Raw genomic sequence first — 14,279 nt, forward strand, 5'->3', positions numbered from 1 at the left:
TCTGGATAGATGGGGAAAAAAGATTTACACATCTGCTACTTTGGCTATAAGGGCCTTAAATTGCCAGTTTCATATGCTCAAATATCAGCAATATATCATGACACTGCTTAAACAGAAAATGATGGCAAATTCTGAATGTGCAGAAAACAAAGAAATGCAGGATTTATTGCATGCAGCTGAACAAGTTGGAAAGCATACTTTGCAATGTGGGTTTGATTCTCTGGAGGCCTCCTGCAGGGCCGCTGTTACGGGTTCTGTCATTAGGAGGCATGCTTGGTTAAAGGAACAAAATCTGCCTGACCATGTTAAAGCAAAATTATTAGATGTTCCTTTACAACATGATACCTTGTTTGGTGTTGAGGCAGAAGAGGTGTTAAAGAAAATGGAGGACAAAGCTAAATCTATGCAAACGGTCAATTATTTCTTACAGGTACAGCCACCTAGATTTAGCAGACATTGGCCTACAAAGAATTGGTCCTTTCTAGTCTCAGACAGACCTCAAAGGGGCAGATCCAGACACCCTAGAGGCAGATCACAGCCGCAAGGATCCTACAGGTCTAAGCAGTCGAGTGCTTCTACCTCCAAAGGTGGAGAGGACAAATCACAATCATACAGGAAACAGTCCCAATGACTTCCCCCTGGCTGCGCCAAGCACTTATCTTCTGGCAGCACCCTTAGGGGGAAAACTAACACTTTTTTCTCAAAATTGGCACATTATAACCCAGGACAGATGGGTTCTAGACATAGTGTCAAAAGACTACAAGTTTCATTTCCATACCCTGCCAAGGGCAAACGGTTGGCCAGACCTGCCAAAAAATCAATGGGCAGGGGCTCAAAAACAAGTTGCAGCTCTCATGGACATGAGGGCTATTCAACAAGTACCACAGCAAGAGCAGGGACAAGGATTTTACTCAAGACTGTTCTTGGTACCCAGAAAGGACAAAGCATGGAGACCAATACTGGACCTATCTATTCTAAACACTTTCCTGGATATACCAAAATTCAAGATGTTGACCTTACAGCAAATTCTGCCCATGCTGGGCAGCAAGGCTTGGCTCGTGACTTTAGACCTAAAAGAGGCATACCTGCATGTACCAATCAGACAATCATGCAGAAGATACCTCAGATTCAAGGCTGACTCAAAGCATTACCAATTCTCTGCACTGCCCTTTGGCTTATCTACTGCGCCCAGGGTCTTCACAAAGTGCCTGACACCAGTAATTGCTTACTGCAGACAAAGAGGAATACAAATATAGCCTTACTTGGACGACTGCCTCATACAAGCAGAGAACAAGGACATTCTACTACAGCATCTGATGTTTGTGATAAGACTTTTTAACATGCCTAGGGTGCACAGTCAACAAAAAGAAGTCAAAGCTAGTACCCTCTCAAGAGATAATATTCCTGGGTGCAAGCTTAAATACAACTGCCCAGATGGCTTATCTCACTCCAGACAAACAAAGGCAACTGACTACCTATTTCAAGGAAATGGCAACAAAGACCCAGTTATCTGCAAGAAAAATTCTGCAGGCTTTGGGCTTCATGGCATCTTACTAATTCCATATGCAAGACTGCATATGAGGAAAATTCAATGGTACCTAAAAAGTGCCTGGACACAGTATTGCCACAGTCTGGAAACAATGATTACTCTAATTCCCTGCCTGCAACAGGAGTTTCGATGGTGGGCAAAGGCTTGTCACCAAAACAAGGGACAGCCATTCTCACTACCCCCAGCCAGGCAGAGCCTAACGACAGATGCATCAGATTATGCCTGGGGGGCATACGTGGCAGGAAGAGGCATTCAGGGCACCTGGTCCACAAACCAAAAGCATCTACATATCAATCAAAAAGAGATGCTAGCTGTTCAAAATGCCCTGACAGCCTTCAAGGACCTACTTCATCCGTGACAACTACTGATAAAGACAGACAACACCACGGTCATGTGGTACATAAACAAGCAGGGGGGCACTCATTCTTATCCCCTGTGCAGACTAGCCATGGCTTTATGGAACACAGCATTGACTTACCAAGTTCATCTGCAGGCACAATTCCTGCCAGGAAAGGAAAATACTCTGGCAGACGAACTAAGCAGAAACCTTATGGATCCCCATGAGTGGCACCTGGATCCACAAGTCTTCAGCATGATAACAAAGAAATGGGGAAGCCCTGACATAAATCTATTTGCCTCCCCTCAAAACAATCAACTAAAAAGATTCTGCACAAGGACTTATCACAGACAAGCTTGGAAAGTGGACGCCTTTTCTTTCAACTGGACAAACCTATCAGTATATGCCTTTCCTCCACTGCCTCTCCTCCCCAAGGTACTCCTAAAGGTCAGGCAAGAGAAACCAAAAATTATTGTGATTGCCCTAGACTGGCCACGCCAGTACTGGTATCCGAGCTTAAGGAACTTGTCCCAATGCCCAGTCTGAACCTTACCTCAAATACCTCATCTACTTTCCCAGCAAAACAATCAGATTCTGCACAGCCAACTCAGGACCCTAAACCTGGCAGCATGGCGGATAATGGAGCCATACAAACCACACCTCTCAGTAAAGCTGCGATGGATGTCATTTTAGAAGCCAGAAGGCCTAGTACTAGAAAATCCTATGCTGGGAAATGGTAGAGATTTTGCACTTGGAACCAAGCTCAAGGAACTGATACAGCTGTCCCAAATATTCCTCAGATTTTGCAATACTTAACTGAGATGCTGGACAAAGGCCTATCTTTTTCATCAATTAAAATCCATGCCTCTGCCATTTCAGCTCATTACAAAACAGGGCCACCACTCTTTTCTCATCCTTTATTAAGGCAGTACCTCAGAGGAGCCAAAAACTTGAGGCCTCCAAGGAGAACGCCAATACCTGCATGGGACCAAAATTATGTCTTGGAAAAACTCACCTTACCTCCTTTTGAGCCAGCTGCTACTGCGGATATAACGTTCTTATCTCGGAAAACAGCTCTGCTCCTAGCAATAACGTCTGCAAGACGAGTTTCAGAGCTACAGGCTCTCATGGCTGTGGGACCCTTTTATCATTTTTATCCAGACAGTGTCTCTCTGAGAACAAACCCTACATGTATGCCTAAGGTGGTATCCAGTGTAGCCCTTAACCAAACAATTAATTTGCCAACTTTTTATCCAAATCCACAGAACAAGGGGGAGAAAATTTGGCATTCTTTGGACATACACAGACAACTTAGATTCTACTTGGACAAAACTAAAGTTTTCAGAATTACTAGTGGCATATGTCACAGCATCACAAGGAAAGGCTATCTCCAAGCAGACTATTTCAAAGTGGATTGGTCACTGCATTCGTTTCTGCTACTGACAGCATGGCAAACCAGTGTCTAAGGGCATTAGGCCACATTCAACCAGAGCTGCAGCCACTTCTGCAGCCTTTCTCAGGGGAGTACCAACCAAAGACATTTTAGAGGCTGCTACCTGGAGTTCAGTGCATACCTTTACAAAACATTGCAATCTGCCTCTTTACTCTAAATCCAGGGCAGGCTTTGCCACTGCAGTTCTGCAGGGCCTCTTAGCCGCTCCTAATGCTGTTTAGCTCCAGTCCATCAACCATAGCTTTGGGACTCAACCCAAATGTAATGACTGTAGCAGTGAAACACGAAGAACATAGTACAGTTGTGTACACTTACCATAAATGTAGATGTTCGAGTGTATTCACTGTTGCAGTCCAGGTTACCCACCTACCATACCCCTTATTTTTGCTGGAACTTATCTTTACTTCTCTAATCTATACAACCTAGGTGGTGTATTTGCTTATAGAGGAAGGTAAAGCTTATTTTTGGTGCATGTATGTTTTATTTACATTATTTTAGCCTACCTTTTTGGGGGCACCTGACATCTGGAGAAAGAAAAGCTGAATAAAATTGCGTTGGCTGCATCTTTTATACCCCTGACGACCTGACGTCAGGGAAGAGGCGACAGCAACCGACGCAAGACCCAAGACTTTCGAATTCGGGCCGACTGAGGGCAACCTGCCAGCAGGATAACGGAAATGTAATGACTGCAACAGTGAATACACTCGAACATCTACATTTATGGTAAGTGTACACAACTGTACTTTCTTCGTGTTTCACTGTTTCATCATATTTGGGTTATCTGCCTGCAGGTAGCCCTCAGCCGGCCTGAATACTACCAGAGCCTTAGATTGCTGCGTCGAATGTTGTCTCTTCTTCCATGACGTCAGGTCGTCAGGGGTATAAAACATGCAGCCGATGCTATTACATCAGTCTTTCTTGCCGTGCGGTACCCGAAGCAGAAGCAGTTCGCAAGTGCTGGTCGGCCGACTCCTGAAATTTTCGTTTTCGAGTTTCAGAACTGAAGGCTTCAAAAAGGCTAAGTACCCGATTGAGGATCCTTTTTCTTGCTCTTAACCGATGTCAGTAAAAGTTAACAATTGTATTACCTATGGAAAGCAAATACCTCATAAAGATTTTCATTCGTACTGCATTCCGTGCTTAGGCCCAGACCATGACGTTCCTCTCTGTCGGTTTTGTGCCTTGTTCAACTCCCGAACTATTCGTCGTCAGTCTATATTTGCAGCAAATTATTTTGGTACTCGGTATAACTATCCAGAAATGGCTTCGGTAAGCCATCCGACTACCGATATTCCGAAAAAACATGAGGATAAAGACAGAGATAGACTGCATAGGTCCAAAACTGCCGACAACACTTCCGTTAAACTAGTCGCCAGTCCGCCGGTACTCATGAACTTTCGCAGCCCCTGACACCTGCTACTTCAGATTTGCAGGCCTCTACTGAGACCCATTCGGAGTCCGGTATGCCGCGAGATGCTTCTTCGACTATGGAACCTGCGGATGTCTCTACTTTGGATGAGTCGGGAGCCACTGTGCAGGCACCGGCTTCTGAGGGTGTATTCAGGCCTACAGACTTGCATTTTAAACCAATGCCATCTTCTTCCTCCAGGCCTAATTCTTGACCCACAGCTAAGAAACCGACGACCAGACCGCATGCTCAGGCCCATATGCCTAAAAACAAATGCTTAGAATGGCTGAAGACCTTATTACCTTAATTAGGGGAAGCAAGCCCTCCCCCTCTAAGAGACCTAGAAATGATTTTCCTACTGATTCTTCTGATCAGGAATCTGATATTTCTGTTTCTTCTGATTACCAGGATTTGCCCCTATCTACCTATGAGGATTCTGATGCAGGGATTCTATTCCCTCTGCTTCCTCTCCAGAGGATTTTTCTTTTGGTAAAACCTTGCATACTCTTAGGGAGCATTTCCGCTAGGAAAGCCAGGATTACTCCGACTCCAAAAAGAGGCTTAGGGAATTCGTACTCCTCCCTCAACACAAGCATTTAGCTATCCCTCCTGTTCTGGACATTGTAGATGATGCCTTCTTGGAATCTAGCCTTTCCCCAGACACCTTACCTCCAGCTCCCAGAAAATCTGACAGGTATTACAGAGTACCTGACTCTCACAAGTTCCTCTTCAAGAATCCTACTGTGGATCCAGAGACCATTTCCCAAGGGCCAAAGGGCATTAAGGCTACTGCTGCCAAAAACCCTACCCCTTCTGATAGAGATTCTAGAGCCTTGGACAGATGGGGTAAGACGGTGTATACTTCTGCTACTTTGGCCATTAGGGCTTTAAATTGCTAGTTTCATAGTTAAAGTACCAGCAGCATATTGTGGGACTACTTAAACAGAAAAGGATGTTGATTCCTGACTGTACTGAACACAAAGAATTACAGAATTTAATGCATTCTGCAGAACAAGTTGGTAAACATACTTTGCAATGTGGTTTTGATGGTTTTGACTCTTTAGAAGCATCTTGCAAGGCTGCTGTCACTGGGTCTGTACTTAGAAGACATGCTTGGCTTAAGGAGCAAAACTTGCCTTTCATGTTAAAGCAAATTACTGGATGGTCCCTTAAACCAAGACCGCCTGTTTGGCAACAAAGCAGAAGTCGTCCTCAAAAAGATGGAGGAAAAAGCTAAATCTATGCATACTGTTAAAGATTTCCTGCAAGTACAGCCTCCCAGATTTAGTAGGCATTGGCCTTCAAAGAATTGGTCCTTTCCAACCTCTTCCAGCCTTCTCAGTCCAAACCCAGGAACAGCAGACCACCTAGATTATAGTCTCAGGCAATGCACAGGCCTAAGTAGTGGGGGGCTCCCACTTCCAAAGCAGGGAGTAGTAAGACACCCCCCTATGGGAAAATGGCACAATGACTTAACGTTAGCCCTTCCAAGCCCTGCTCAGCTGCCTGCTCCCTTAGGGGGAAAGCTTGCTGTACATGCAAAAAAACTGGGAACTCATTACCTAGGACAAATGGGTTTTGAATATAGTTTCCCAAGGATACAGATTCCACTTCCACACCCCACCAACCCCAAACGGTTGGCCAGACCTACCCCCAAATTAGTGGGTAGAGGCTCAACAGCAGGTTTTCTCTCTTCTAAGTATCATGGCTACTCAACCTGTCCCAGCAGAAGAAAAGAGACAAGGTTTTTATTCAAGACTTTTCCTGGTACCCAGAAAAGATAGTTCCTGGCATCCTATTCTGGACTTCTCTATTCAAAGCACTTTTTTGGTAATCCCAAAATTCAAGATGCTAACACTTCAACAGCTGCTTCCTATGCTAGGCAAAGATGCCTGGTTGGCAACCTTTGACTTAAAGGAAACTTACCTGCACATTCCAATAAGGGAATCTTGCAGGAAATACCTATGCTTCAGGGCAGGCTCCATGCACTATCCGTTCTCTGCACTTCCCATTGGCTTATCTACTGCGCCCAGGGTATTCACAAAGTGTCTAGCTCCAGCCATTGCATTTTGCAGGCAGAGAAATATTCAAATATACCCATACTTGGACGATTGTCTGAGTCAGGCAGAAAGTCAGGAATTGTTATTAAAACATCTGGCATTCGTAAATAAACTTCTAAACTCACTGGGGTACACCATAAATGAAAAGAAATCTCACCTAGTACCCTGCCAGCAAATTGTATTCCTGGCGCAAGCTTGAATACAACTTCCCAGATGGCTTTCCTCACTCCAGAGAAACAAGTTTATTTGACAACCTACTTCAAACTACTGGCCACAAAGATCCAGCTATCTGCAAGGAAAATTCTGCAAGCCCTGGGGTTCATGGCCTCTTGCAATTTACTAATTCCATATGCAAGACTGCATATGAGGAAACTACAATGGTATCTAAAAAGCCTATGGTGTCAACATTCTCAGGACCTGGAATCAATGATTCCTATCATTCCTTGTATAAAGACAGAGTTCCTTTGGTGGGCAGAGGCCTGCTACCACAACAAGCGGCTCCCTTTCACACTATCCCCTGCCGCCCAAACCCTAACAGACGCATCAGACTATGCATGGGGGGGCTCACATGGCAGGGCAGTGCATTCAGGGCAAATGGAACCCGAGACAGATGCACCTGCATATCAACCAAAAAGAAATGTTAGCTGTACAGAATTCCCTGACAGCCTTCAAGGACCACTTTCTTTCAGGACAATTATTAGTAAAGACAGACAACACCACAGTTATGTGGTACATAAACAAGCAGAGGGGAACCCACTCGTACCCTCTCTGCAGACTAGCCATGGCTCTATGGAACACAGCCTTGAGCTACCAAGTGCACCTACAAGCTCAATTCCTGCCAGACAAGCTAAATTCACTGGCAGATGACCTAAGCAGAAATTTCATGGACCCACACGAGTGGAAACTGGAACCAAAAATATTCAACCTTTTGAGGAATAAATGGGGGACTCCAGAGACAGACCTGTTTGCCTTTCCTCAGAACTGCCAATTGGACAAATTCTGCACAAGGACTTCCCACAGTCAAGCTTGGAAAGTGGATGCCCTGTCCTTTACCTGGGAAAGCCTCTCAGTTTATGCCTTTCCCTCTCTGCCTCTCCTCTCAAAGGTTCTGCTAAAGCTCAAACAGGACAAACCAAAGACAATACTGATTGCACCAGACTGGCCACGCCAGCACTGGTACCCCCTCTTGCGCAGTATGACACTGCTGGAACCATGACACCTGCCTCATACCCCTTCTCTGCTGTCCCAGCAGGAGGGCCAGATTCTGCACCCTCATCTTCAATCCCTGAACCTTGCAGCCTGGCTAATTCCTTGAGCTCTCCAATAGCATACCCTCAGTAAGCAGGTGCTAGATGTCGTTCTGGAGGCAAGGAGGCCTAGTACTAGAAAATCCTATGCTGAAAAGTGGAAAAGATACTATTCCTGGAGCCAGACTCAGGGGATGGGCACAATGGTGCCCAGCTTACCTCATATTCTTCAGTACTTAACAGAAATGCTCCACAAGGGCCTATCCTTCTCGTCAATTAAAATTCATGCCTCTGCCATTTCAGCACATTATAATACTGAACCTCTCCTCTTCTCTCACCCCCGGCTAAAGCAATACCTCAGAGGGGCCAAAAATTTGAGACCCCCCAGGAGAACCCCTACTCCAGCCTGGGACCTTAACTTTGTATTGGAAAAGCTCACTCTCCCTCCTTTTGAGCCAGCTGCAACTGCAGAGTTGAAATTCCTTTCTCGGAAAACAGCCTTCCGTCTAGCCATCACTTCAGCAAGAAGAGTGTCTGAATTACAGGCCCTCATGGCAATGGAGCCTTTCATTATTTTCCATGCGGACAGGGTTTCCCACAGGACCAATCCTTCCTTTATGCCCAAGGTGGTGTCTAGTGTGGCCCTTAATCAGTCCATTCATTTGTCTACCTTTTTCCCAAATCCACAAAACAAAGGAGAATGAATACTGCACTCTTTAGACATGCACAGACAACTTAGATTTTATTTGGACAGGACTAAGCCTCTCAGAAAATCTGAACAGCTGCTAGTTGGCTTTGCTGCAGGGGCAGAGGGGAAGGTCATTTCAAAGCAAACAATTTCCAAATGGATAGCCCATTGCATTCATTTCTGCTATAAGCACCATGGAAAACCTACCCCACAGGGGATAAGTTCACATTCCACCAGGGCCGCATCTACCTCTACAGTCTTTCTTAGAGGTGTCCCTACCAGGGACATCCTAGAAGCTGCTACCTTTAGCTCTGTGCATACCTTCACCAAGCATTACCACATGCCTATTTTTTCTAAATCCAGAGCTGGTTTTGCCACTGCAGTCTTGCAGGGCTTAATAGCTGGCCCTAATGCTCTCTAATTCCTCGTCCCTTCCTTAGCTTTGGGAATCAACCCAAATGTGATGACTGCAGCAGTGAAACACGAAGAACATAGTACAGTTGTGTACACTTACCATAAATGTAGATGTTCGAGTGTATTCACTGTTGCAGTCCTGGTTACCCTCCCTCCAGCCCGCTGACATCTCTTGACTCTACCTTTCCTTCTTGTTTGGTGTATTTAAGCTTTCTGGTGTATTTGTTTTTTGTTGGAGGGGTACCATAACATACAATTGTTTCTCTTTGTGGGAGTACCTGACATCTGGGGCAAGAAAAACTGATGTAATGGCGTCGGCTGCATGTTTTATACCCCTGACGACCTGACGTTATGGAAGAAGAGATGACATCTGTCACAGGAATCCAAGACTCTGGTATTCAGGCCAGCTGAGGGCTACCTGCAGGAAGATAACCCAAATGTGATGACTACAATAGTGAATACACTTGAACATCTACATTTAGTTTAATTATACACAACTGTACTGTCTCCTGTATAGGCACAGTCATTACCTTACCCCCCTCCACCAGACACACTCTTACCTCTACTTACCTTTTTCCCTGTCTTATGTACGGCCCCCCCCCCCATTCACTAATCTTCAGCTAGACTTACAGGCCCGCTGGAAGCCTCTTACAATAAAATCTCCAAATTTGCCACCAACTCCAGAAACTCATCGCATCACTGTCTCTCTCTCCACTCCCTGAAATGGTTTGAACTTCCTAACTACCTCAAACTCCTTAGACTTACTACCGCTCACAAACTCATATTCAAACCTTCTAGTTGTCCTTCTCTGTCCATCTCTTTAACCCCCTACATTCCCAACCGCTCTCTAAGATCAGAAAACCACAATCTTCTAAACATAAATAAGCCTCGTCGACCCCTTGGCCACCTGCTATTATCCTGCTCCCTAGCTAAACTCTGGAATTCTCTCCCTACCACCCTTTGAAATACTCATAGCCATTCAAACTTCAAAACTCTTCTCCAGTCTCACCTTTCCAAGTGGGAATGTTCCTGTACCCCTGCCACATAAACTCTTTAACACCATCTCCCATGCACTATATATCTCAACCTTCTATCACTGTGCTGTCTTACCCTTTGCCTCTACTTCCTCTCCTACCCTACACCTCATAAACATCCCCCCAACCCACTTCCTTTCTCCACTAAATACCACCTTTTACCTCTCCCACCTCACTTTCTTCTCTCTGTCCTCTCCTCATATGTCTAACTTCCAAATAAAAACTTGTTTTTGTACCTGTACATAAATGTTTTACTTGCATGTTTTTTTTCATCTGAAATGTTTACTTTTAATATGTTTAGACTACATGAATCTCACTTTTGTAAATTATTACCTAGAATTAGAAATGTTATGACTTTTTTTTAACAAATTGGATTTTATCTCTGTATTTTTCACTGTTCTACTACTTTATTTACTTTTGTATAACTGTTGTAAAATTGTCAATATCCTGTGGAGCTTTTCTCCCCAGGCCTCCACTGAAAACGGGCTCTTCCAGGCCCAGTGGACTATCCCGGTCATCAAACTGTAATAAATAAATAAAAATAAGTAATCTGGGATTTTATGAGCAGGGCAATGAAAGCATTTGCGTTCCCTGATAAATGTATAAGGTTGATTAAGAGGATATATGAGGGATCGGAGGTGAAAATTAAAGTGCATGGGTTCCTCTCTTATAATTTATGCTTGAGCAGAGGAACCAGGCAAGGGTGTCCTGTTTCTCCTTTGTTGTTTGCTTTATATTTAGAACCATTGGCAAAGAAAATAAGGGACTCAGAAATTCAAGGATATAAATGGTATGGTAGTCAAGAAAAGCTGTCTTGTATTTGCAGATGACATTATTTTATACCTGATAAAACCAGAAAAGGACATAACAGTGTTGTAGAACATTTTGAGACAGTTTCAGTCTTTTGGGGGTACAAAATTAATGAAGCTAAAATAAAGGCAGTAGTAGTAATTGTGTACCCACAATTGGTTCAGCAAAATCCATATTTTTGGGGACATGTTAAAATGAATTATTTAGGAGTATGGATTAAAAAATATTCCAGTGTGGCAGCTAAGGGTACGTAGGAGGAGACTAAAGAAAAGATAATACAAAAACTGAGAAATTGGAAACTCTGTTATATGGATATAGATAGTAAGATACAAGTAGTTGAAATGTTTTAGTCGCTGTAGTCTAATACACAGGTCAGGCATATTTTTATCAACCAGAGGAGAAGTTGTGGATAGCAGTTAATAAAGAGCTGAAGGATTTTATCTGGGAACAGAAGACAGCAAGATTCAAGTAGGATAAGCTGATTCTTCCAATAGAACAAGGTGGATTGAGATTGCCCAATTTGAAGAGGTATCTCAGATCTACACAGTTAAGGCTGCTATATATAGCACAAACAGAAACGTATAATTCAAAGTGGAAAGGAATGATAATTAAACCGGGGGAAGCTCAAGAAACAAGGAGACTGTGGTTTTGGCTGCAGACCTTTAAGGAGAATAGCAATAGCCTTACAGAATATTATGTTTATAAAGAAGCAGAAAGTATTCTAAGAGCTAAGCTGACATTGGAATGGAGAAAGGAGATTCTACCGATAGGAATGACTTGCAACTAGGAATACAAACAATAGGCAAGAGGGGACTGGAATTTATTGGTGAAAACTGGGAAAGGAACCAAGGTATTGGGAGCAAGTGCCTAAAGAGGGAAAGGTAATAGAATGGGAAGATGCCAAGAATTTATTTGGACTGCATGTTGGAGATTGCCTTCCCTGTCAAGGATTGATATCAGAGTATAGGCAAAGAGAAAGAAATAGGGGGTCCTAAACGAAAGACTAGCACTGGTAGAGTTTTTAGTAGAATCTAGAACAGAAGCTGCTGTGAAAAAAAGGAATAATTAGTAGAGCATGGAATATATTGCATGTTAACTATAAGAATCAGTCAGAGAAGGTTAGAAAGGATTGAGAATGGAGATTGGAAAAGCAGTGCATGGGGAGATATATGTTTGTCTCCCAAATATGCAACAAAATCTAGAAGATTTAGGATTTTCGCTTGGAAATGTTTACATAGTTATTTTTATACCCCAAGTAGAGTCCAGAGAATTTTTCCTAAGGTAGAGGAAAATGCAGATTGGCTCTTTTGGCATGGGAGCAGGCAACAAAGGCAAACCTGTCTCTCCAAGCAATGTACATTCCCTCACAGGACAATGGCCTGGCAGATTTTCTAAGTAGATCAAGGAAATATGCCCACTAATGGATGCTGAACAGGGGTCTTCCTAGATATAGTCTATAAATGGGGGGTGCCAGAGATCTGTTCGCCTCCACTGAAAACAAACAACTTGAGCACTTATGTACCAGGATCTACTTGTCTTCGCAATGTCTTTTCCTTGGACAGTGTTTTTTTTTTTTTTATATAACTTTCCTCCACTTCCTGTTCTCCACAGAGTCTTAATACAGATCCAGACAGAATACCCAAAGGTCTTACCGGTGACTCCCTGTAGGCCAGGACAGCATTTGTTTCCCCTTGTCTTCCACCTAGCGACGGGCCATCAGCAGAAGCTACTCTCCACAGTGGACTTGCTCACATGACAGAATGGTTTGTTACTTTATCCCAACCTGTCACCTCTCAAACTGGCCATATAGATGATTGGATTCTGATCCCCTTTTAGACAGTTTTCTGAGTATGTGTTGAAGGTTCTCCATGGGGCAAGGAATCATACTCTCAGGAAATCTTACATAGCAAAATAGAAAATAATTACTGTCTGGTGTTCTGGCTAAAAAACATGACCCTTTGCAGGCTAATTGGCCTAGCATATTCATCTGTTAAGACACACATTTCAGGCACATCTACTTGCCCACCTCGGGATCCCCCTCTTCTGGACAGATAAGAGGTAAAACAGTTCTTAAAATGTGCACTTCACCTGAAACTTCTAAGGAAGGGTATCCTGCCTGCTTGAAACCTCATTTGTTTGCTGGAAAAACTCACTCTCCCTTCTTTCCATCCAGCAGCCTCTGCCTCTCTCAGATTCTGTACTTGGAAAACCATTCTGCTGATAACTCTCACCTCAGCCAGATGAGTCTCCAAACTATAGGTCCTTATGGTAACCCCTTCCTTCCTTTTTTTCATAAGGATAGCGTGTCTTTGAGGGCCAGTCCCTCCTTTATGCCTTAAGTGGTAAATGAACTCTCTGTCAGTTAAGTCTTCCCATCTTCTTCCCTAATCCACAAAACAAGGGAGAAAGGATTCAGCATTCTCTTGATGTGCATAGACCACTCCGATTCTACCTGGATAAGACTAAAGGTGTTTGCAAGTCAGAACAACTGCTTCTTTTTCCAGGATGTCAAGCTAGGGAGCCCAGTTTCTAAGCAAAATATTGCTAACTGGATTTCTAAATCCATTACCTTTTGCTATACTCAGCTTGGCAAATCCTTACCTTCTCCTGCAAAGGCACATTTTGCTAGAGCAATGGCCTCATCTGGAGCCTTTTACAAGGGGCATGACTCTAAAACAGTACTAGAGGCAGCCACTTGGTCTTCTGTGTATCCATTTGCCAAACATTACAGAGTGGATGCTTCTTCTAAGTCCAGAGCCACCTTAACCATGTAATCCTGTTTGGGTTACTGAACAGTTCTCCAATTTGTCATCCAACCACACTTCACTCTTCATAAGCTTTGGGAATCACCCAACAGTTTGGAATACTGCAACAGTGATCTAAGGAAGGCCATAGTACAGCTGTGTAATAGCTCACCATAACAGTAGACGTCCTACTGATCACTGTTGCAGTAGTCTTTCCCATCCTACCTTCTCCTTCTCTGTTTTTCCCCCTTCCTTTTCTTCATGGACCAAGGAGACCACACTTGTTTTGCTTCTCCTTGCTTAGCTAACCAGATTATTTTGTTTCATAGGCCTTTGCAGTCTTACTGGCTTGGATATAATCTGAGGATTTTTGCTCATATATCTGTTTATGTACCCTTAAGACCACAGGCTTAGGTCATGCATTGGATGCATGGTTGTATGGAAGATATTGGCTTTGGTACCCCAAATGGATGTCCAGGTTATTTGACAAGGTAAACAAGCAGTTTGGAATACTGCAACGGTGATCAGGAGGACA

At 43.7% G+C, this 14,279-nt stretch overlaps 1 protein-coding gene across 1 annotated transcript in view; it reads left to right on the forward strand.

Annotated features, from left to right (window-relative positions):
• The window catches only part of ULK1 (unc-51 like autophagy activating kinase 1), a 1,203,955-nt gene that overhangs the window by 916,734 nt on the left and 272,942 nt on the right, over positions 1 to 14,279 (forward strand). The window lies entirely within an intron of this gene.

Source organism: Protopterus annectens, chromosome 4.part0 (assembly GCF_019279795.1).
Source record: "Protopterus annectens isolate FY-2018-M chromosome 4.part0, PAN1.0, whole genome shotgun sequence".
Taxonomy (NCBI): domain Eukaryota; kingdom Metazoa; phylum Chordata; order Ceratodontiformes; family Protopteridae; genus Protopterus; species Protopterus annectens.